Source organism: Chrysemys picta, chromosome 7 (assembly GCF_011386835.1).
Source record: "Chrysemys picta bellii isolate R12L10 chromosome 7, ASM1138683v2, whole genome shotgun sequence".
Taxonomy (NCBI): Eukaryota; Metazoa; Chordata; order Testudines; family Emydidae; genus Chrysemys; species Chrysemys picta.
In genome coordinates, this window is record NC_088797.1 from 2261485 (window position 1) to 2284017 (window position 22533).

The 22533-nt window shown below is 43.4% G+C and overlaps 1 long non-coding RNA gene across 1 annotated transcript in view; it reads left to right on the forward strand.

Moving 5' to 3' along the window:
* The window catches only part of LOC122173675 (uncharacterized), a 196246-nt gene that overhangs the window by 47737 nt on the left and 125976 nt on the right, over positions 1-22533 (forward strand). Inside the window, exon 2 of the long non-coding RNA XR_010588984.1 lies at positions 18599-18661. This is a non-coding gene — a long non-coding RNA (uncharacterized LOC122173675). The remainder of the gene's footprint in view (positions 1-18598; positions 18662-22533) is intronic.

The window sequence follows — 22533 nt, forward strand, 5'->3', positions numbered from 1 at the left end:
GGGATTGGACTAGATCACCTCTCAAAGTCCCTTCCAGTTCTATGATTCTATCCACAATGAAATCCTCAGTCGCCAGGGTTCAAACTATGTGACTCTCCTCATGCAGGCAGCCCTCCGCCCGCAATCCGAATCCAGGTCAGTGGAGCCCGTGCCGAGCACCTCCTCCTCCACGCGCAGCGCACCAATCCCTAGAAAGTAGACTAAGGACTCCCGGCATCAACACGGCACGAACATAAGACTTCTGGTAGGCACCAATCTGTATCTCCAGTGCCCCAGAAGAGAAAGAGGCAGGAGAGGGGGCGCTCTCCCGCTCCTAAGCCTAAGGAGACAGCAGCAGGGAGAACTCAGCCTACCCAGCCTTGTTCAGGCCCGGCAGCTCCAAGGGGCTCGTCGACTCCTGCCCCGCAAGGGGTCCAGTCGAGTCCGGCTCACTGCCATTCTCTGGACCATCATGGCCGGGGACATTCAACTCCCCTCCATGCTGGAGACTTTTGAGGTGCCGCAGGACCTTATTTGCCTGACAGTTCTGCCTTCCCCAAGGAGGGATGAGGCATCGGTGTTAGCCTGGCCGCCTATTCCATCTAGGAGCAAGCCAGCGATGATGTCACACCACTCCCCATCTCTGGCGCGCCACTCCCCGGCACTGGCCCACGGGGAGGAACCGCACCAGTCACCAGAGGCTCGGCACCGCTCTTCGGCACCACCCAGTACCGCTCCTCCGTGGTCTTCTTTTTCTGAGACCTCGGAGTCCAAGGCAGAGTCCAATCATTTGGCAGGAGGTCTAGATCTAGGCGACACTGCCAGTCTCATCTGGCACCATGGCTATCTCCATGGCAACCATCAAGGCTCCCTGGCCTTACCATGAGGCCCAGGGTCAGAGCCAGGCCTCGAGGTCCAGATTGGCATCGATCGCATCGACATCCGTCAGCCCTTCGCAGCAACTGGCACCAGCGCCATCTTCAGCGACGACGCCTGCCTGCATCCTCTAGCAATGAGTTCCACAGGTTGACTGTGCATTGTGGGAAGAAATACTTCCTTTTGTTTGTTTTTAAGCCTGCTGCCTTTTAATTTCATTGGGTGAATCCTGTTTCTTGTGTTATGTGAAGGGGTAAAATAACACTTCTCTATTCACTTTCTCCACATCATTCATGAGTAGATAGACCTCTATCATATCCCCACTTAGTCATCTTTTTTCCAAAATGAACAGTCCCAGTCTTTTTAATCTTTCCTCATATGGAAGTTGTTCCATACCCCTAATCATTTTTATTGCCCTTCTCTGTACCTTTTCCAATTCTAATAACTCTTTTGAGATGAGGTGATCAGAACTAAACACAATGTTCAAGGTGTGGGCATACCATGGATTTATATAGTGTCATTAGGATATTTTGTGTCCCTTTCCTAATGGTTCCTAACATTCTGTCAGCTTTTTTGATTGCTGCAGTGGACTGAGCAGCTGTTTTCAGACTATTATCCACAATGAATTGAAGATCTTTCTTGAGTGGTAACAGCTAATTTAGATGCCATCAATTTGCATGTATAGTTAGGATTATGTTTTCCAATGTACATTACTTTGCATTTATCAACACTGAATTTCATCTGCCATTTTGTTGCCCAGTCACCAGTTTTGTGAGATCCTTTTGTAAAACTTCACAGTTTATCTTATATAAGTATGTATTGTCTGCAAACTTTGCCATCTCACTATTTACTCCTTTTTTCCAGATCATTTATGAATATGTTGAACAGCACTGGTCCCAGTTCAGATCATTGGGGGACCCTGCTATTTACCTCTCTCCAGTGTGAAAACTGACCATTAATTCCTACCCTTTATTTCCTATCTTTTAATCAGTTACTGATCCATGAGAGGACCTTCCCTCTTATCCTATGCCTGCCTTTGCTTAAGAGCCTTTGCTGTGGGACCTTGTCAGGGCTTGTCTGAAAGTCCAAGTACATGATATGAGCTGGATCATCATCCTTGTGCACATGCTTGTTGACCCCTTCAAAGAATTCTAGTAGATTGGTGAGGCGTGATTTCCCTCTACAATAGCCGTGTTGACTCCTTCCCAACATATTGTGTTCATCAATGTACCTGATAATTCTGTTCTTTACTATAGTTTCAACCAATTTGCCTGGTCCTGAAGTTAGGCTTCTTGGCCTATAATTGCCAGGATTGCCTCTGGAACCTTTTAAAAAAATAAGTGTAACATTAACTATTGTCCAGTCATCTGGTACAGAGGCCGATGTAAGTGATAGGTTACACTATCACAGTTAGTTGTTCTGCAATTTCATATATGAATTACTTCAGAACTCTTGGGTGAATACCATGTGGTCCTGGTCTCTTATTACTTTTTAATTTATCAATTTGTTCCCAAACCTCCTCTACTGACATCTCAGTCTGGGACAGTTCCTCAGATTTGTCAGCTAAAAAGAATGGCTCAGGTGTGAGAATCTCCCTCACACCCTCTGCAGTGAAGACTGATCCAAAGAATTTGTTTAGCTTCTCTGCAATGACCTTGTCTTCCTTGAGTGCTCCTTGAGCATCTCGATCATCCAGTGGCATCATTGATTGTTTGGCAGGCTGCCTGATTCTGATGTTCTTAAACATTTTTTTGCTGTTAGTTTTTGTGTCTTTTGCTAGTTGCTCTTCAGATTCTTTTTTGGCCTGTCTAATTATGTTTTTCACTTGACTTGCTAGAGTTCGTTCCTTTCTATTTTCCTCAGTAGGATTTGACTTCCAATTTTTAAAGGAAGTCTTTTTACTCTGTTTAGCTTTGCTGGCATTTTTTGGTCCTCTTATTATTGTTTTTTTAATTTGGAATATACATTAATTTGAGCCTCTGTTATGGTGTTTTTTTTAAAAGTTTCCATGCAGCTTGCAGGCATTTCACTCTTCTGAGTGTTCTTTCAAATTTCCACTCATGTTTATGTGGTTCCCCTTTTTGAAGTTAAATGCTTCTGTGGTGGGCTTGTTTGGTATTTCCCTTCCCCCCTCACAAGGCTGTTAAATTTAAGTACACTATGGTCACTAGGAACGAGCGGTTCAGCTATATTCGTCTCTTGGACCAGATCCTCTGCACCACTTAGGACTAAATCAAGAATTTGATTCTTGTGGGTTCCAGGATAGCTGCTCTAAGAAGCCGTTATTAACGGTTAACGCTAAGATTTTGTCATGGATATTTTTAGTAAAAGTCATGGACAGCCCATAACCTGTCCCTGACTTTCACTAAAAATATCCCTGACAAAATGGGGATGGAGACAGGTTCAGGACCCACCGCTGCTGCGGCTCCGGGTCCCGCACTGTTGCAACAAGGGGGAGCCGCCTGTTGCAGGTGGGAGGTGCAGGGTCCCCTGCTGCCTGCCGTGGCTGGGCAGCTTCTGGCATCCCCTGCCACCCACTGCATCTGGGGGGGGCTGGGAGCAGTGTGGGGAGGTGGCGGCTGGGCGCTCCAGCCTTGGGGTAGAAAATGTCACCCTTTTTCTCTGAGTACTGCTTGTCAGTCACTCATAGTGGAATGCACATAGGGACTAGGACTCAAAGAAGAAAGGGAAGTTACTTACCTTCAAGGTGTGTGGTCCCTATCATAGAATCTCAGGGTTGGAAGGGACCTCAGGAGGTCATCTAGTCCAACCCCCTGCTCAAAGCAGGACCAACACCAACTAAATCATCCCAGCCAGGGCTTTGTCAAGCCTGACCTTAAAAACCTCCAAGGAAGGAGATTCCACCACCTCCCTAGGTAACCCATTCCAGTGCTTCACCACCCTCCTAGTGAAATAGTTTTTCCTGATATCCAATCTGGACCTCCCCCACTGCAACTTGAAACCATTGCTCCTTATTCTGTCATCTGCCACCACTGAGAACAGCCGAGCTCCATCCTCTTTGGAACCCCCCTTCAGGTAGTTGAAGGCTGCTATCAAATCCCCCCCTCATTCTTCTCTTCTGGAGACTAAACAATCCCAGTTCCCTCAGCCTCACCTCATAAGTCATGTGCTCCAGACCCCTAATCATTTTTGTTGCCCTCCGCTGGACTCTTTCCAATTTTTCCACGTCCTTCTTGTAGTGTGGGGCCCAATACTGGACACAGTACTCGAGATGAGGCCTCACCAATGTCGAATAGAGGGGAATGATCACGTTCCTCGATCTACTGGCAATGCCCCTACTTATACAGCCCAAAATGCCGTTAGCCTTCTTGGCAACAAGGGCACACTGTTGACTCATATGCAGCTTCTCATCCACTGTGACCCCTAGATCCTTTTCTGCAGAACTGCTGCCTAGCCATTCGGTCCCTAGTCTGTAGCAGTGCATGGGATTCTTCCGTCCTAAGTGCAGGACTCTGCACTTGTCCTTGTCCTTGTTGAACCTCATCAGGTTTTTTTTTGCCCAATCCTCTAATTTGTCTATGTGTGTTGCACTATCCATCCTCATTTCCCCTCTTCTTTGGATCTTGACAAGATTTGCAGGAGAGAAAGAACTGGACAATTGGTCAGTCCACCCCACCTCTTGTACCCGCAGATTATGAGGAAAGCAGGGGTACAGGCATTGACCAACGGACCCTGCTTGCAAGAATTCTCTAGTGTGAAGCACCTGGAGTGCATGTCCATCTCCCCTCTGCCCCACCCCTCCTGGGGAATACAGCTATGGACCACACATCTCAAAGAACTCCGGTTACAATAAGATAAGTATCTTCCCTTTCATGTGAGAAGAGAATCAGGCCCAGAATATTTTTTCATCTCTGTACTTTAAATAAATTATTCTTAGCTAATTAAGAGATAATGTTAATAGGATTGTACCTGGGGGTGGTATAATGAGTTCCTGCTGAAATATAAACAGTGAGAGACTGTTAACCATTCGCAACATACAACTCCATTAACACTAATGCTATTAGAGCAAACCATTTTAGTTTTAAATCTAAATAAGATGCAACAGAGTGTGGTGACAACAAACCATCCCTGCCTCTGCAAAGAGATTAACTCAGCCATTGGTGGGGAGAGGGGAGCGTGACATGACAATATCTTTTGAGGTATTTCAGTCTTCAAGGTGCTTGAGAGGGGCTCAGGATGCTGCAGTGGAGTGTTGAGTTAAGAGAGAAACACACCCAAAGTAATTTCTCTACATGGCCTTGTTATTTATGGTGTTTGGAAACCTCCTTGTTCAGAAACCCATCTGGCCCCTGCAGTTCCTTTGAAGTGTAATTGGGACTCACAGGAACCTGCCTCTTCCTCCCTTCCCTTTCTCCATACGGGACACAATATTTCTGGATAGCCAATGCACCCAAAAGCTACATCCACCTTCCTGACACTGTGCCATGATTCCATGCCCAGTTCTGCCTGCCTTACTCAGCCAAGTATTGTCAGTGAAGGCAACGGGACCACTCACGTGAGTAAAGCAAGGAGCAGAAAACCTTCCTTTCTGTGTAAATACCGTACTATCTACAGCTTGTCACAGCAGTCCATCTCAATGTGTTCTTAATAGGCCACTCACTTAGGACAGAAGTTCATTGCCAGTAAGATTGTGATCTTTGTTGGGAGGGTTTTACTGATCATGCTTAGATCGGCGTGTGTGTGTGTGTGTGCGCGCGCTGAATTCATGTGAATTCTGCAAACCACTTTATTTTCACCAGCCTCCTCACATCAACTGATCAGAAGTAATTTAGATAAAGCATCTGCTTCCTTGCTCCCTTCCATAGTCAATATTTAGCTGTTTAGCTATAATAAAGAGACCTTGCTCACCAGCACACACTAGACACAGGTTGTCTTAGTTGCTTGAGTACAAACTTGATGCTATATTCCAAGGGTAATTTTTTCTCCTCCATAAGTAGGTCAGCATTTACTGTAAGACTGAAGACAAATAAGAGTCTCACATGCCTTCAAAGGATGTATTCTTTTTCAGAAAGTGTCCTTTGACTTTACATACTGCAAATCAGTAATGAGGTACATTTGCACTGACATACATAGGGCAGCTAGACTCAAATACTCCTAAAATATTGATCTAGATATTAAAAATATTGCATTTTGCTTTTACAACTGGAAACATGTTTTAGGCATGCCTATGCCCTTCGTCCAGAGAGCAATAGCTTAGACATTTCGTAGATTTCAAGGCCAGAGGGACTATGCTGATCATCTCATCTGACCTGCATAACACAGGCCAGAGACCTTCACTGAGTGATGTTCCAAGCCAAGAATAGCCCAGCCTTTATTCTGGATATTTTGCCTTCCGACGTGTGTCAGGACTGTGGGCATAAGAGGGAGTGAAGAAGGGATCAGTCACTGAGACTGCCAACAAGTGTTCAAGAAACGAATGTGGCTAACCAAGAAAGTACAATTGCAGCCTCAGTTAATGGTGTTGATGTCTTTCAATTAACCACACTAAATAAAGTTACACTGCATGCCTCCTGGTCCATGGGAGAGGCAGTGTTATTCCAACGTTGGTGGAAGTGATGAATGGCTCTGAGAAGGAGGAAGAAAGACCTCCCAACAAATTACACAGCCTAGGACAACATATTCTGTACTAGACTAGAGTTAAACCATAGAATTAACAAACCATATATTTAAAGTTCTAGTCTGGAAAATGACTATATAAAAACGGGACCTTCTTATTTAGCAGTTCTGCTCGTCGGGTGTATTCTGGGGCCTATCTGCGCACTCTACTGACAATAATAAGTGTTTACTACTTTGTTCCTCTTGCCGGCTCTGTAGAGCCAAATGGGTAAAGAGAATGACCTGCATCCTGATCCTTCTTGTGCATCTGCTGCAGAGCTGTTTGCACAGGTGTAACGGATTACTGAATTCCAATCTCGGTGAAAGCCCTAGGACTGCACAAGGATAACTGAGGGCAGGATTTGGGATCTTTATCACTGGTGAGAATGACACGTGAGAAGGAAATAATCCGGCTTGCATTTCAGAATCCAGCTTGAGGTTGCTGGGTTGGCAGCTATTGAAAATGGGTTAGATCCTCAGCTGGTGTCAGCTGTTATCGTAACTCCATTTAAGTCAGGGAAGCGACACCGTGTCAGGACCAGACCCAATATCTTTTTCCTCTTTGTAAACTGAGCACATCTGAAATGGAGTCACTGAGGGCCAGATTTCCCAATGAACTCAGCCCCCCGTGCTGACCAAAGTGCTGAGCTCTTTGGAAATTTGGCTCTGAAATACATGGGACACCACGAAGCCACTTTACAGTCACTCCTCGGAGCAGAGATGGATTTTAAATGAAACATACCAGAGCACTGACTTTGGTAAAAGTAGCAGGTGGTAAAACCCCCAGAAATCAGGCCAAGTATTTAGGAGCCTATAGAGGGATTTAGGAGCTTGATTTTTAGTGTCTCATTTTTAAAAATCTTGGCCTGGTGGAATGTGTGCAACTTTCACCCTGGTCCAAATTAACAGAATCTTGGAAAATCTCAGATTTTAGAATCATGGATTATCAGGGTTGGACGGGACCTCAGGAGGTCATCTAGTCCAACCCCCCCAATTTAATCTTGCAATTAAATAAAGCCACTAAAGGCCTGACCCAAAGGCATTTATTGGGAGTCTTTTCCACCTGATGTCACGGGTTTGGATCAGGCTTTATGTGAAAGCTCATAGTTTTACACAGTTTTCTGGGTGAGACTTTTTTGGGAACTTTGTTTTTCCCTATTAGCTGAATCAGTGAATTTTAGTAAGTTCTTTATATCAAGAAGAGTCCTTCAAAAGGATAGTCTGAAGGCAACTCATGACCAGGACATGTTTTCTGCACTTCCCAAGGCAAAAGCTGCTGGAGGAACTACTTTGTCAATGAGATTGCAGGATGAACCTTTTCATGTACTGCCCAAGATTCAGTCAAATACGTTGCTGCTATGTTTTCAGCCAGCTTTGGCCCGTCACCTATTGCTTAACATTAAGTTGTTGTATGTTTGTTCATTCAGTTTAGTAGAGATGCCTGTCTCACAAGACCACATCAAATAGCACATGATGATACGGCCAGCTACCAAGAACTCAACCTACCTCCCACCCGGAACATTTGCTGTCATCCACGGCCCCCTTCGCATTGATGAGCGAGTAGGGTTTCTGATGTGACGTGAAGGCAAACAAACTCTGACTGAAATTAGTGATCGGAGGAGGAGCAAAGGGTGATTAGCACACCATTACAGTTAGTGGGGAGCCGTGAATTGTGACTGATGTTTCCTCTAGCCAATCTTGGAGCCGAAACATTAATAAGCTTTCAGACCTCGTAAAGATAATGAGATCTGCTGATAAATTTGGGAAATCCTGGCCTCACTTAAATCAAGTGCAAAACTCCCTGTAACTTCAATGGGGCCAGGCTTTCATCCCAAATGTGTATTGAACAGGACACTGAACCAACACTGGCATGTCTCTCGCCTCTTATTAAAACACCAGGATGTAAACAGGGAGCAGCAGATGGGATTGAGGAGGAGGAGCTCGAACATTTGTGCCAGATCATGGCCCCAGCACAAAAGCAGCCTTTAAGGAAATTCCCTCTGCCTATGGGGTCCTCGGGTGGGGTAGAGCTGCCGTAGTGGCTCCTACATCACCATGCTCAGCCCCTGCCATTAGTGCTATTGCCAGGGGCAAGGGGCATGGCTGGGCAAGGCTGCTCTAATCTACCCCAGAGATTCATGCCCTGGCCAGGCCAAGGATCAGGGGAATCTTCAGAACCAGCCATCTTTGCTACGTTCTTACGTCTTGCGCCACGTGCAGCGTCTTGCGCTCAGTCCTAAAGGGGAGCGAGTGGTGTCTGGAGCCTTGTTTTACTTGCACCATAGCTTTGCCTCCCTGGGAGATGTGCTCCAGTGCATAGATGAATTTGATTATTTTTTATTTCCTTGTTAGGGCAGTGTCGTGATGTGTAGTGTTGTAATAAACCCGAAAGGCAGTAGGACACTTGCTAATTACAACTTACTCAGGAGAAGGGCATAATTTGTGGAATGCTCTTGCAGTTAAAAAATAAGCAAATATCCTTTACGCTTCCTGAAAAGAGTGTTGGCAAGGGAGGGGGGTTGGCACATCCATCATAGTGTGATACGAGCTATTTAAGGGTCTATTCAGATTTCGCCTCTTTTCCCTGCCTAAAAATTCAAACCTTTCCTTTGTGGCTCAACTTCCGATTTTTAAGTGTCTTGGCTTCCTTGAAGTCTTGTTCCACTTGAGGAGAAATGTTCCTGCCTCACTCCCGTCAGATTTGATTCAGAGAGTAATATTGTACAGATCTGTCGAGTTGTGATCTTTCCCACCAGTTGGTCATCGATCATTTCATTACAGCAAGGTTACCAAATTGACATGTCCTGGCTAATGCTCATAATGCAGCTATATCGATGTCTAGTGTCTTGTACACGCCGCCTAAATTGATAACGCTCAGCCGTACCATTACCAAAGGTCAGAAAATGACCTTCCTGAGAAACCTGGCCTGTCATAGCATGAGGAGCCTCTCAAGGTAACCGTGTCCTCAGGGAGAGTGTGAAACATCCTTTTATCCTCAGAGTCCAGTCATTGCAACTGTGTTTTCTTGGTTTTGTGTTTTAGTTTTTCAGCAGAAAATGCAAATAAAGAAAGACACCATGGTGTTGAACCACTGATATTTGGCATTGTAGGCTGCTAATGATTGACTAAGAAGTTAAGAGAAGGGTCTCTGTTAATATTAATTCATACTGTTTATTTGAAAAGGGCTATAATGTAATCATTTTTCAAATAGTAGCACAGGAGTGACTTCAATAATAATAATAAAAATCTGTAATCACCCAAAAAGAAGAGATAATCCAGCTGTTAACCATAACATCTTTTGCCTAATTCATAGACTCATAGAACCATAGGGCTAGAAGGGATCGCAAGGGTCAGCTAGTCTAACTAATTAGTTACTATTCCTCACCAAGGATATCTGAGTGGGGTGGAATGAGCCTAAGATCAATTAATTCTCTGTTTGCTGCTGTTTGAAAAGAAACTAAGCATGTTAACAAAATGGTCAAGTACTAAGTTTGTTCATGAGTTCTCCTAAGGAAACATTTTGGGTAATAATTTCCATGCACAAATAAGTGACATTAGTTGCAGATAAAAGGACACAGTAAGTACCATGTTTTCAAAATCCTTATGTGCACTATTCCAGGCACCAAATAGTTCTGTACTTGTGGCCCCTAATTTGAATGGATGGTTACTGTGCAAATCAGGAAACTGCATACAAAGAGCCAAGAAGATGAATTCATCTCATTTTTTAAAATCTGCAGTGCTGCAGATATTCAGGCAAGTTTTATACGTACAGCAAACAGAGCCAAGAATTTCAAATCCTAGGGTTAGAAAATTGTCAAAACTAGGAGTCAAACATTACGTTTTGAAATGCAGATTTAAGGACCTAAATAAGAGGCCTGATTTTCAAAAATGCTGAGTACGGTGCAGCTCTGGCTGACTTCAGTGGGGACTATTGGGTGCTTAGCACTTTTGAAAGTCAGCGCCCTTGTTTAGGGGCCTGATCCAAAGCCCATTGTAATCAAGGGAAAGAGCCAACTGCCTTCAGTAGGATTTCGCTCAGTCCTTAAATTGCTAATTATGGATCCAGTAGCCTAAATTTAATCTCATGGGTTTTTTTAATGCTTGGTCATTGCCTATTGCATGTGCCCTTGTTACTAGACCTGTTTATGCTCTCTGTATGTGTGTATATATATATCCTCAATATATGTTCCATTCTATATGCATCCGAAGAAGTGGGCTGTAGTCCACGAAAGCTTATGCTCTAATAAATTTGTTAGTCTCTAAGGTGCCACAAGTACTCCTGTTCTTCTTTTTGCGGATACAGACTAACACGGCTGCTACTCTGAAACCTGTTACTAGACGGTGATTTTACCCTGGGTATCTGCCTACGTGAGACACGATACAATCTTCCCATTCATTGTCTGTAAACACTGATGGCATTAATGGTCACTGAGTCACGTCCACACTGATAGCAGCATAACAGAAGCTATCATCTGTATAGCTGAAGAATGGTAGAAATTAATGGGCCAGACTGGTTACTGGTGTGACTCTGCTAACTTCAGTGGAGGACAGCAGCCGGCAATCCGGCCTAACACATGGAAATGGGAGCTGTGCTCATGGCAGTGTTAATTGTTTGCTTTCAAATTCCACCTGTAAACTGGGCCTAGATGTTTCCATGTCCTGTACTTCAGCAATTGCCCATGTCTGAGCAGCACACCTCTTACTGAGGCAGGGTCTAACTATGTACAGGTACCCTAGGGTAGCCGAAACCCCCCTGGTTAAAATATAGTTCAATATTAATCCCCCGTGCAGCATACCGTGGTGCCTGCCAAGAACCATACCTGTTAATTGAAGGGTGATGTAGCAGAAGAATGTGTGGCATATGTCCATAAAACCCAATCTATGCCTGTCCCAGCATGCAGGCTGCATGCCCTCAGGCAGGTCTTCTCAAGTGAGATTCGTAACCCCAGGGGAGTCAGCTGAACAGATGCGGGGTTTTGATTGAAATTGGTTCCTCCAGGGACTGTTGCTAGCTTGGGCTGCTCTGTTTGTCTTATTCTCATCTTCCTGATCTCATATGCAAGAACAGCTGAGAAGAAAAAGGGGAGGTGGCAGTGCTAGAGGCCTGGAGGTACAAAACAGCTGGCTGTGGATACGGGCGGTAACAGGGGGGAAAAAGTGACTCATCTAATTAGATATTAAGTTAACAGCTATTGTTGAATCTGTTTCTTGATAGAACAGTACACGGTGCCTGGAATAAGAGTTCATTTCCTGAATAAGTATCTGTTTAATCTAATCTACTTTAATTTATTTCATCTAATCAATCTCACACTCCTCTATTAGATATATATTTTCTAGTAGATTGCTCGTTATTTCTACTAGATGTTGGCTAACTGTACTGAACATGAAAACTGAACAGATAACACTGTAATTGTTTTTAGAGTCTGTAATAATTCATGAGAATTGCCTGCAAAGCAAGTTGTTTATGGTCTTCAGGGGTAAACACATTTGTAAAAGAGCTTAGAAGAGCCTGTTTTAATCTATTAGCATAATAACATCCTGAAAAACAAGCATTTTCATGCTCCAAAGACATCTGATATTGAGCCATTAAGTACCTTTTATCTTCTGCTCAGATGCCAGTGGGTCCCTGTTTTGGGCAGCATCTGGTGATTGTACATGTACCACAAAGTATTGTAGTTGAGGCATTTCCTGCAGTTCTGGAAAAGTGACCCAGTATTAATAACACACTCGGAATGAGTGTCTCTTACAACAAAAATGCTTTAATTCCCTTGTGAATGCGAAAATCATGATACATTTTGCTGCATGGCAAGATATATGCCAATATGCACATAGCTTAATCAAATTAGATCTTGAAACCTTTAATTCCATCATTAGGAGTTATTATTTCCTCTTCAAATCATGTAATTAAATATCACATGAGGAATATATAATTTTTCCTTCACTTATTTAGTAAAGTATCAAGGGTTACATTTGACAATGGTATTATGATACACATCTGTTTGTATTTAAATTAGAAAGGTTTTAATGATACCTCCAGAATTACAAAAGCAATTGGTTAACTAAACTGAGGGAATTCACTGCAAATGAGATCATTATGTTTACATAAGATCTGTTTAATCCAAGAATTGTTGTATAATTAGTGACATTATGCAGTGGAAAATTAGTCACGCTTACATGATTTACTCTTCTTTGGCATACTGCGAAATTACAAAGAGCACTGATTAATCAGTCTTCATTGAACATCCCATTTATTCTTTTGTAGGTAATGTCCAGCGGCAATAACATGAACCATTATTGGATTTTGAGAGATTCTAGCAAATTTAAAAGGAAACGATATTAAATAGAGGCTGAAACTATAGTATTTTGTTTGAAATTCACAAGTATTAAGAACGAATGTGCTACCTTTAAATGATAGGTAATAGTAAATATAACAATATTGAGAATAATTTGGCGATTGCATCTAGAAACAAAGCAATTGAAAGCATTCTGGCTGTAATCTAACAGTGCAGACATTTTTCAGAGTAGCAGCCGTGTTAGTCTGTATTCGCAAAAAGAAGAACAGGAGTACTTGTGGCACCTTAGAGACTAACACATTTATTTGAGCATAAGCTTTCGTGGGCTACAGCCCACTTCATCAGATGCATGCAGTGAAAAATACAGTAGGAAGATATATATATATACACAGAGAACATGAAACAATGGATGTTACTATACACACTATAAGGAGAGTGATCAGTTAAGGTGAGCTTTTATTAGCAGGAGAGAAAAAGAACTGGGTGTAGTGGTAATGAAAATGGCCCATTTCTAGCAATTGACAAGGAGATGTGAGGAACTGTGGGGGGGGGGGGAGGGGAATAAGCATGGGGAAATAGTTTTACTTTGTGCAGACATTAGTACATAGGAATATAGAAATTGCCAGAGAGACTCAGACAAGTGGCCTCCCTGGTCCAGTATGCTCTTTCTCCTACATGGCCAGCCCACCTATTGCAGCCGAAGGTGGCAGAAACCCTGCATTTGGCAGTTACAGGGAAACCTGTCCACGGGGGGGAAAGCTTCTTCCTAATTGTCAGAAGTTTGGCATATGGCCAAGGACCAGCATTCTTCAGCAGTTATCTCAGGAGGGGGTGGGTGGGAAGCCCATGTTCACCTTTTCTTAGAATAGGAGATAACTGTAGTTAAGCCTGGCATGTGTTGGCTTTTTAATGACTCCCACCAGATTTTAAAGGGATGTCTACTGTTAGAGGGCTTTCCCTTCACCCCCTCCCTGGTTCTTGTCATGCAGACAGAAAGCAGAAGACCAGAAGTCGAAGTGCAGGCAATGTGATGTTTATTGGGGTTAGTTCCAAGCAAACACATCCATAGTTCTACACGCCAGCAGAGTCCGTTCCCAGCTCTGACACCGCAGAGTGTTTACCCCGTGTCCCCCTTCCCAGCTCTGACACCGCAGAGCCTTGCCTGTGTCCCTGTTCCTAATTTCCCCCTCCCCATCTCCTCCTCCTTAGCAGGCCCAAATATACCTGCAATGCATGCCTAGAGTCCCACCCCTTTTGTACCCAGTGGGAGGGGTAAGGAGTGAGGTTGTGCTGCGGTCAGGGACAGACATTTCTTTGGTCTTCTAGTGTGTTATACCTTCTCCCCATCCCCCTTTGCCCCTCCTGACTGGTTGCTTGACCTTCCCTTGAGATAGGGCTTGAGGCAATCTTTTAGGTGTGCCGTGGAGTAACACTGTAACTGCTCTTATCTGTTGCCATTGTACTTACAAATCCGTCTGATTAGGCAGAAGCAACATCACAGCATCTTTGTCGTTTGTTTACACATATTAGCATAAGATATAAGAGTATCAAAAAGTCAAACCCAAAATTTTATCCCAAGCTAACAAACGGACCTATATACTAACACCTACCACGATTTCCTAAAATCATGATCCGTGGCTTTTTGGAGGAGAGACCAATGCTCTGGCAAATGCCTGAGGTTATCACCTAATTCCTACACGTCAACACCAAGCATTAAACATGTTTCACAGGTTATATTCTGGACTATACATGTGTTGTACTTTATTGAAGTGGGGGAGGGAGACAAAAACCCATTGCGTATTTGTCTGATTAATATTGTCACATATCAGATGTGCAGATGAGCATAATCTGAAATGACGATATTGCTTTCCAAAGCTCGAAGAGTCATGAAATATTTGAAGATCTGCAAATCAGCCACCAAAACATGTATGGTGGGAACCATTTAAAAAAAAATCAGCATTTCCTAACTGCTACCATGCAGATATTACAGGTATCGCTTCTTCAATGGGCCTTAATCAGAGTCCATTGACGTTAGTAAGAATCTTTCCATTCACTTCAGTGGGTCCTAACAGGAGCGGCACCAAGGTTTTAGGCGCCCTAGGCGGGGGTCCTTCCGCGCTCCCGGTCGTCAGCGGCAATTCTGTGGTGGGGGGGGTCCTTCCACGCTCCCAGTCTTCGGGGCACTTCGGCGGCGGGTCCCAGAGCAAGTGAAGGACTCACCGCAGAATTGCCGCCGAAGACCCAGAGCGCGGAAGGACCCCCCGCTGCCGAATTGCCACCGAGGGTGGCAAAATGCCGCCCCCCCCAAATCCTGGTGCCCTAGGCGACCATCTAAGTTGCCTAAATGGAAGCGCCGGCCCTGGGTCCTAAGGATTGTTGTGTTCAGATCCACCAGCTGGGGTCAGCCTGGCATAAGGACTGGAGCCATTATCAAATTTTAGTCCAGATCCAGGTATGGTTTTTGAACCTCCCTATATTTCAAAGGTGTTTGGATTTGGTGTGTGTTCAGAATGATGAATCTTAGCAGTTAACACAACAAAAGTCTTAGCAATGACGGGAGACTCCGGGAAAGCATAAAGGACGGTATAAGTGCTTTCTGATATGAGCGATGGCCCAGTGGAGACAGCTGCACTCAGCAGTGTGGTGCTTTTAAAATGGCACAGATTAGTACCTCTGTTTTCTGCTTCCATCACCAAAGGACTGGGTCCTTGGCAGTGCAGACTCTTTGCCTTGAAGGAAACCTATTTGAAAATGGATTAGTTTGCAAGCATTTGAATTGATTTAGTGTGTGTTTACTGTTCAGATATGCACCAGGGCTATTTACCTCTACAGGATAAATATTAAAATTGCATTTGAACCTCACATTAACATTTATATTCTTGTCATTACAGTTTCCTTCTCTGAATAAGATTCACCTATCAGTCTTATGGCACTAATAAGAATGGGTCTATTTTTGTATCTTTTCAGCTTCCCATGAGAACCTGCCATAGGGAGGAATTAATTTTGTGCCATTTTTACTATTCTCTTTCATCATTTGAGTCAGAGCAATGAAGCATCCATCCGGATTAGAAGGAAAAAATGGTACTTTGTGAACAGAACTAGACTGACAGGTCTGGCAACAGAAATCCATGTGGAACACATTGCAGCCACGGACACATACAGACAGCATTATTTAGTATATAGTTAGTATTATTTAGTAAGTTTTATTATGGCATTGTTTAAGGGCCAACGAAGAATGGGGTCCCGTTGTACAAATACAGAATAGGAGATGGCCCCTGCCTTGAAGAGCTTTACAAGCTAAATAGACAAGACAGACATACCGTGGAGGAAGGGGTGGGGAAGGAAGGGGAACACAAGCTGAGTGAACAATGGCATGCTAGTTCCACTGTTTTTGGTGGATACGGTTAGCGGGGGATTAGCTCAATGGGAAAGGCAGATAGAAAAGAGGGAAACAGGTGGTGGAGTCAAGGTAAAGTGAAGAGACTGTGAGAGAGGAGGAGCAGGAGGTTTAGAGGAAACAGCCAATCAGCACCTGGCAGAGAAGTCCAGTCAAAACTGTAGAAAGCTCTCTGAATGTCCAGAGGTCTCTCTTTAAGGCTGCTTCTGCCACGACTGGCTGGAGTCTGGCTGCTTGATGGTTGGTCATCACTGTAGATTGAATTCGGGGTCTTCAGCACCAAAAGTGCCAGCACCTCGGACCATCAAAAGTAGCTGAATAAGTATGATAGTGGTGTGGTAGGTCTAGACTCTTTATCCTTGCTGGCGTCTGTCCTAGAAGGAGAGAAGAGCCCAGGTATGATGGCAGCTTTAAGAGTTAGGCCTCTTGTACACGAGGATCTGGATGGAAAGTTTCATTTTATGTCACAGCGCCTGCCAAACAGCGGTCAGACAATGACATTTAGGCCTAGTCTTCACTTACCGGCTGGTCCGGCGGCACGCCATCGATGTTCTGGGATCGATCCCGGAAGTGCTCACAGTCGGCGCCGGTACTCCAGCTCGCCGAGAGGAGTACGCGGCGTCGACGGGGGGAGACTTCCGGCCGCGTCTGGACCGCGGTAAGTTCGGACTAAGGTACTTCGAATTCAGCTACGTTATTAACGTAGCTGAATTTGCGTACCTTAGTCCGAAGTCCGGACTAAGTGGGGACCAGGCCTAAGTCACTATTGCTACCTGTGCCACCTAGAGGCGAGAGGTTCTCTTCCCACCACTTATCCCCTGAGGTATCAGAATATGCATAGTAGCTAAACTAAAATGGAGCTGATTTTGTACCGGAGAAGTGATTGCCCTGCTTTCTGTCTGGTGAACTATACTGTGGAAATGTCTCTGGCATTATTTCCACAGTTGTGACACTCGGTTCCCTTCCCATCCCTTCTATAAATGGAGCAATCCCAACGTGATCAAGCAACATTTGCCTTTAAGAATGTCTTGTGCATTACACCCAGTGAGCGCTGGCTCAGATTTTTACACAGGCATGTTTCAAATAGTGCAGTTTAGACACATGACTGCAAACAGGGTTGTATGCATGTACAGAAGGTGCTTTTCGCAAATGCCCATTTCAAAATGTGTTGCATGACATAGTTCTATTAGCTTGAGGTAGTTTGAAAATATGGTCTACTTGGTACCAACTCTAGCCAAGCTAGAAATGCCACGGTCTGAGGAATGTCACGTATCTTGTTACCTGCATATAATACCCTTACTTCACATCCTGTGTCAAAAACATTGCATACTTTGGTACTAGATGAGAGGTTTTTGACTTTCCTGCTAGTCTTACAAAGACTAAAAACTTTGTTCTTTCTTTCTGATTTTGCAGTTACCAATGTGAAACTTGACTAGTAACTTCAGATACAGACTTTCCAAGAGCTAATGGCTATAGTTAGGGCCCTACCAAATTCATGGTTCATTTTGGTCAATTTCACAGTCATAGGATTTTAAAAATTGTAAATGTCATGATTTCAGATATTTAAATCTGAAACGTCACAGTGTTGTAACTGTAGGGTCCTGACCCAAAAGGAAGTTGTGATGGGGGGGGGGCGGTCACAAGATTACTGTGGGGGTGGGGGTTGCGGTACTGCTACCCTTACTTCTGTGCTGCTGCTGGTGGCGGGGGGAGGGAGGGCGCGGTGGCCCAAGAGACTTCCTCAGCAGTGGCTGGTATGGCTGGCGCAGGGGCTGCCTGAGCTGCCCCTGAACCAGGGCACTGGCCGCTGCAGAAGTCACGGAGGTCACGGAAAGTCACGGAATCCATGACTTCTGTGATCTCCGTGACAAACTCGCAGCCTTACTCATGGCGTCCATCAGGCAATAGGTCCCTTGTTAATCAGCTCATTGATTTACCCTTGGGAAGGGTTCACATGTTTTCTTTCTTTGTAGTATTCATAGTAGTCCAGCAGGTCTTAACCCTTGCCACTGTCCAGTCCATCCACCTGCCCAGGACAGGATCGTGTCCTTCAATGTATTTCTTTGTACTTTGTTCAGCCTGAATATATTAAATGGTCTTCAGTAGTTTGGCATGGCTGGAAGTCAAGGCAGACTATGACCATCATCTTACTTTGGTTATATGCTCTTTGGTACAAGCTTGGCATCTTCCATATTTTGTACACTACTCAGCACGCTTTTAGTACTTTATAAGTAATAGATGATAATGATCAAGACCTCTGCAGACAGGTACTCCTAAACACAAGCATGCTGGTCATGTGTGACGGGGGTAAGATTTTTATGGTCAGAAACTGGTATCATGTTTTGTATCCAAGAACAAAGAACAAATAATGTAAGGTTCCTTCTTGACGTATGAAGCTAGGCCGCCAAAGTCAATTTCCCATTTTTATTTTTTTCAGAGGTGACAAGAAATATCAGGGTTCCTGGATGGTGATGCTGGTTGTGCAGATCGTGGTGCAGAGGTAAGTTCATGTGGCAGCATGTCTCCTCTATCATCCTTCTGAAAAGATAAAAAAATGATGCCTCTAGGACAATAGATATTACCTTGATTCAGAGATGTAACACTAGGAAATCTTTTGCAGATACACTATCACATTGTGAGATTATTTGCAGGGAACCTTCTATTAGTATTTAAACTGCCATATTACCTTGTAAGTAGGCTCAGAGCCATCCTGCCAGATGGAGATGAGTGAATGGATCCAGTGTGTGTATCAATTTAAAGTGTTGGCAAGCTGGCTTCCTGTCCAAGAATGTTGAAACAGTTGAAGGCAACACTTTTCACACTACATTTTAAAAGCTGCACCACCCCTATTACTACTTTGAATTTTAATAACTTTAGAAAACAGTGAAATAACAAACCTCATAAGCTTTGTCTCAGATGATTCAGGAGGAGTGTCTTTTAGAAAAACGCAATTGGTACAGAACGTCATGGTTACTAAGGGGTATTTTTCATTCCTTAGCTTCTCTTCATTTAACTGCAAGATGGCAAAAGGCGAACTACGCTGAGTTTGATCATTAATAGGGAATACAATGCGCAAGCTCCTGCACACACACTTCTGGGTCTTTTTCTTTTTGGTAGGAAATGGGGATGAGGTTAGGTCTGAAACCAGGCACATCAAGTTGGTTGTAGGGGGAAATCATTTCTGAAGAATGCAGACATAATTAATTGTGCAAATCCTCCCAAATTATGTTGCTAATTGCTCTGCTGGTTAGTGGAGTGCTTCTGCTGTCTGTTACAAGACAAAGGAAAGACAGTGCACTTTATCTCTTTGGGGCTATGACACTCTCAACATGCCAGATTCTGTTCAGTTTACACCGGTGCAGCCCAACAGGTTTCAGTGGGTCTGCTGAGGTGTGACCAAGAGCTGAAAGTTGGCCTAGTGTGGTTGATGATGTATTTGCCAGTCCAGGAGAGCTACACAGTGTATTCCCTTAATTTTAAGAGGATGATGAATTTATACGAAGTGGAGAAAACACTTTCTGCTACTGGGCTGGCTTCTTCCCAAGAAAAATGGCTGGCTGTTCTGTGCAGTTTGTTGAATTTGAACAAATAAACAATCTTGCTATTGGACACTTATCTTCTTTCAAAGTTTAAACAATAGTTTTTGGCAATAATTACTGACCCAGCATGTATGTACTATTAATACCTTACTTGGGGGAATGGGTCGATACGTTCTCAGTCCTCCACGCTGTAGCAGGCGGAGTCAGAGATTTTTGTTTGGTGGGGGTGACTCTCCAGATAATTCCTTCCACTGAAGAGCTGCTCCAGAATTTTCTCTGCCTTAAACGATGAGGTAAAGAGTGTGTGTGCTGTACAGGGATTGGTTCATACAGCGTGACCAACCCAATGGAATGTAATATGCAAGTGTATATAATGGAAGAGGTTTGCGATGTAACTTTGGATGTGTGGTATACCCCACCCCCTACGCTTGAGTATGATCAACTCTGTGTAGCTTTGCTGTATGCCAAAGAAAGGAATCTGAGGCTATCAAAATAAAGAACTCAATAATAGTGGGGGATTTCAATTATCCACATACTGACTGGGTACATGGCACCTCAGGACGAAATGCAGAGACAAAATTTCTCAATACTTTAAATGACTGCTTCTTGGAGCAGCTGGTACAGGAACCCACAAGGGGAGAGGCAATTCTCGATTTAGTCCTGAGTGGAGCACAGGATCTGGTCCAAGAGGTAATATAACAGGACCGCTTGGAAATAGTGACCATAATATAATAACATTTAACATTCTTGTGGTGGGAAGAACACCTCAACAGCCCAACACTGTGGCATTTAATTTCAGAAAGGGGAACTATGCAAAAATGAGGAGGTTAGTTAAATAGAAATTAAAAGGTACAGTGACAAGAGTGAAATCCCTGCAAGCTGCATGGACATTTTTCAAAGACACCATAATAGAGGCCCAACTTAAATGCATACCCCAAATTAAAAAACACAGTAAAAGAACTAAAAAAGAGCCACCTTGGCTTAACAACCATGTAAAAGAAGCAGTGAGAGATAAAAAGGCATCTTTTAAAAAGTGGAAGTCAAATCCTAGTGAGGTAAAGAGAAAGGAGCATAAACACTGCCAAATTAAATGTAAAAATGTAATGAGAAAAGCCAAAAAGGAGTTTGAAGAACAGCTAAACTCAAAAGGTAATAACAAAATGCTTCAGTACATCAGAAGCAGGAAGTCTGCTAAATAACCAGTCTGCTAATAACCTGGACAATCGAGATACAAAAGGAGCACTTAAAGACGATAACGTCATTGCGGAGAAACTAAATGAATTCTTTGCTTCAGTCTTCGTGGCTGAGGATGTTAGGGAGATTCCCAAACCTGAACCATTCTTTGTAGGTGACAAATCTGAGGAATTGTCACAGATTGAACCACTAGAGGAGGTTTTGGAATTAATTGATAATTTAACAGTAACAAGTCACTGGGACCAGATGGCATTCACCCAAGAGTTCTGAAAGAACTCAAATGTGAAATTGCGGAACTATTAACTATGGTTTGTAACCTGTCCTTTAAATCAGCTTCTGTACACAATGACTGGAAGATAGCTAATGTAACGCCAATATTTAAGTCTAACATCAGTACCGGGCAAATTAGTTGAAACAATAGTAAAGAATAAAATTGTCAGACACATAGAAGAACATAAATTGTTGGGCAAAAGTCAACATGGTTTCTGTAAAGGGAAATCGTGTCTTACTAATCTATTAGAGTTCTTTGAAGCGGTCAACAAACATGTGGACAAGAGGGATCCGTGGACATAGTGTAGTTAGATTTCCAGAAAGCCTTTGACATGGTCCCTCACCAAAGGCTCTTATGTAAATTAAGTTGTCATGGGATAAGAGGGAAGATCCTTTCATGGATTGAGAACTGGTTAAAAGACAGGGAACAAAGGGTAGGAATAAATGGTAAATTTTCAGAATGGAGAGTGGTGTTCCCCAAGGGTCGGTCCTAGGACCAATCCTATTCAACTTATTCATAAATGATCTGGAGAAAGGGGTAAACAGTGAGGTGGCAAAGTTTGCAATAATACTAAACTGCTCAAGATAGTTAAGACCAAAGCAGACTGTAAAGAACTTCAAAAAGATCTCACAAAACTAAGTGATTGGGCAACAAAATGACAAATGAAATTTAATGTGGATAAATGTAAAGTAATGCACATGGGTAAAAATAACTCCAACTATATATACAATATGATGGGGTGGGGGTGCTAATTTAGCTACAACTAATCAGGAAAGAGATCTTGGAGTTATTGTGGATAGTTCTCTGAAAACGTCCACGCAGTGTGCAGCGGCAGTCAAAAAAGCAAACAAGATGTTAGGAATCATTAAAAAAGGGATAGAGAATAAGACAGAGAATGTCTTATTGCCCTTATATAAATCCATGATACGCCCACATCTTGAATACTGCGTACAGATGCGGTCTCCTCATCTCTAAAAAGATATACTGGCATTAGAAATGGTTCAGAGAAGGGCAACTAAAATGAATAGGGGTTTGGAATGGGTCCCATATGAGGAGAGATTAAAGAGGCTAGGACTTTTCAGCTTGGAAAAGAGGAGACTAAGATGGGGATATGATAGAGGTATATAAAATCATGAGTGGTGTGGAGAAAGTGAATAAGGAAAAGTTATTTACTTGTTCCCATAATATAAGAACTAGGGGCCACCAAATGAAATTAATGGGCAGCAGGTTTAAAACAAAGAAAAGGAAATTCTTCTTCACACAGCGCACAATCAACCTGTGGAACTCCTTGCCTGAGGAGGTTGTGAAGTCTAGGACTATAATAGGGTTTAAAAGAGAACTGGATAAATTCATGGTGGTTAAGTCCAT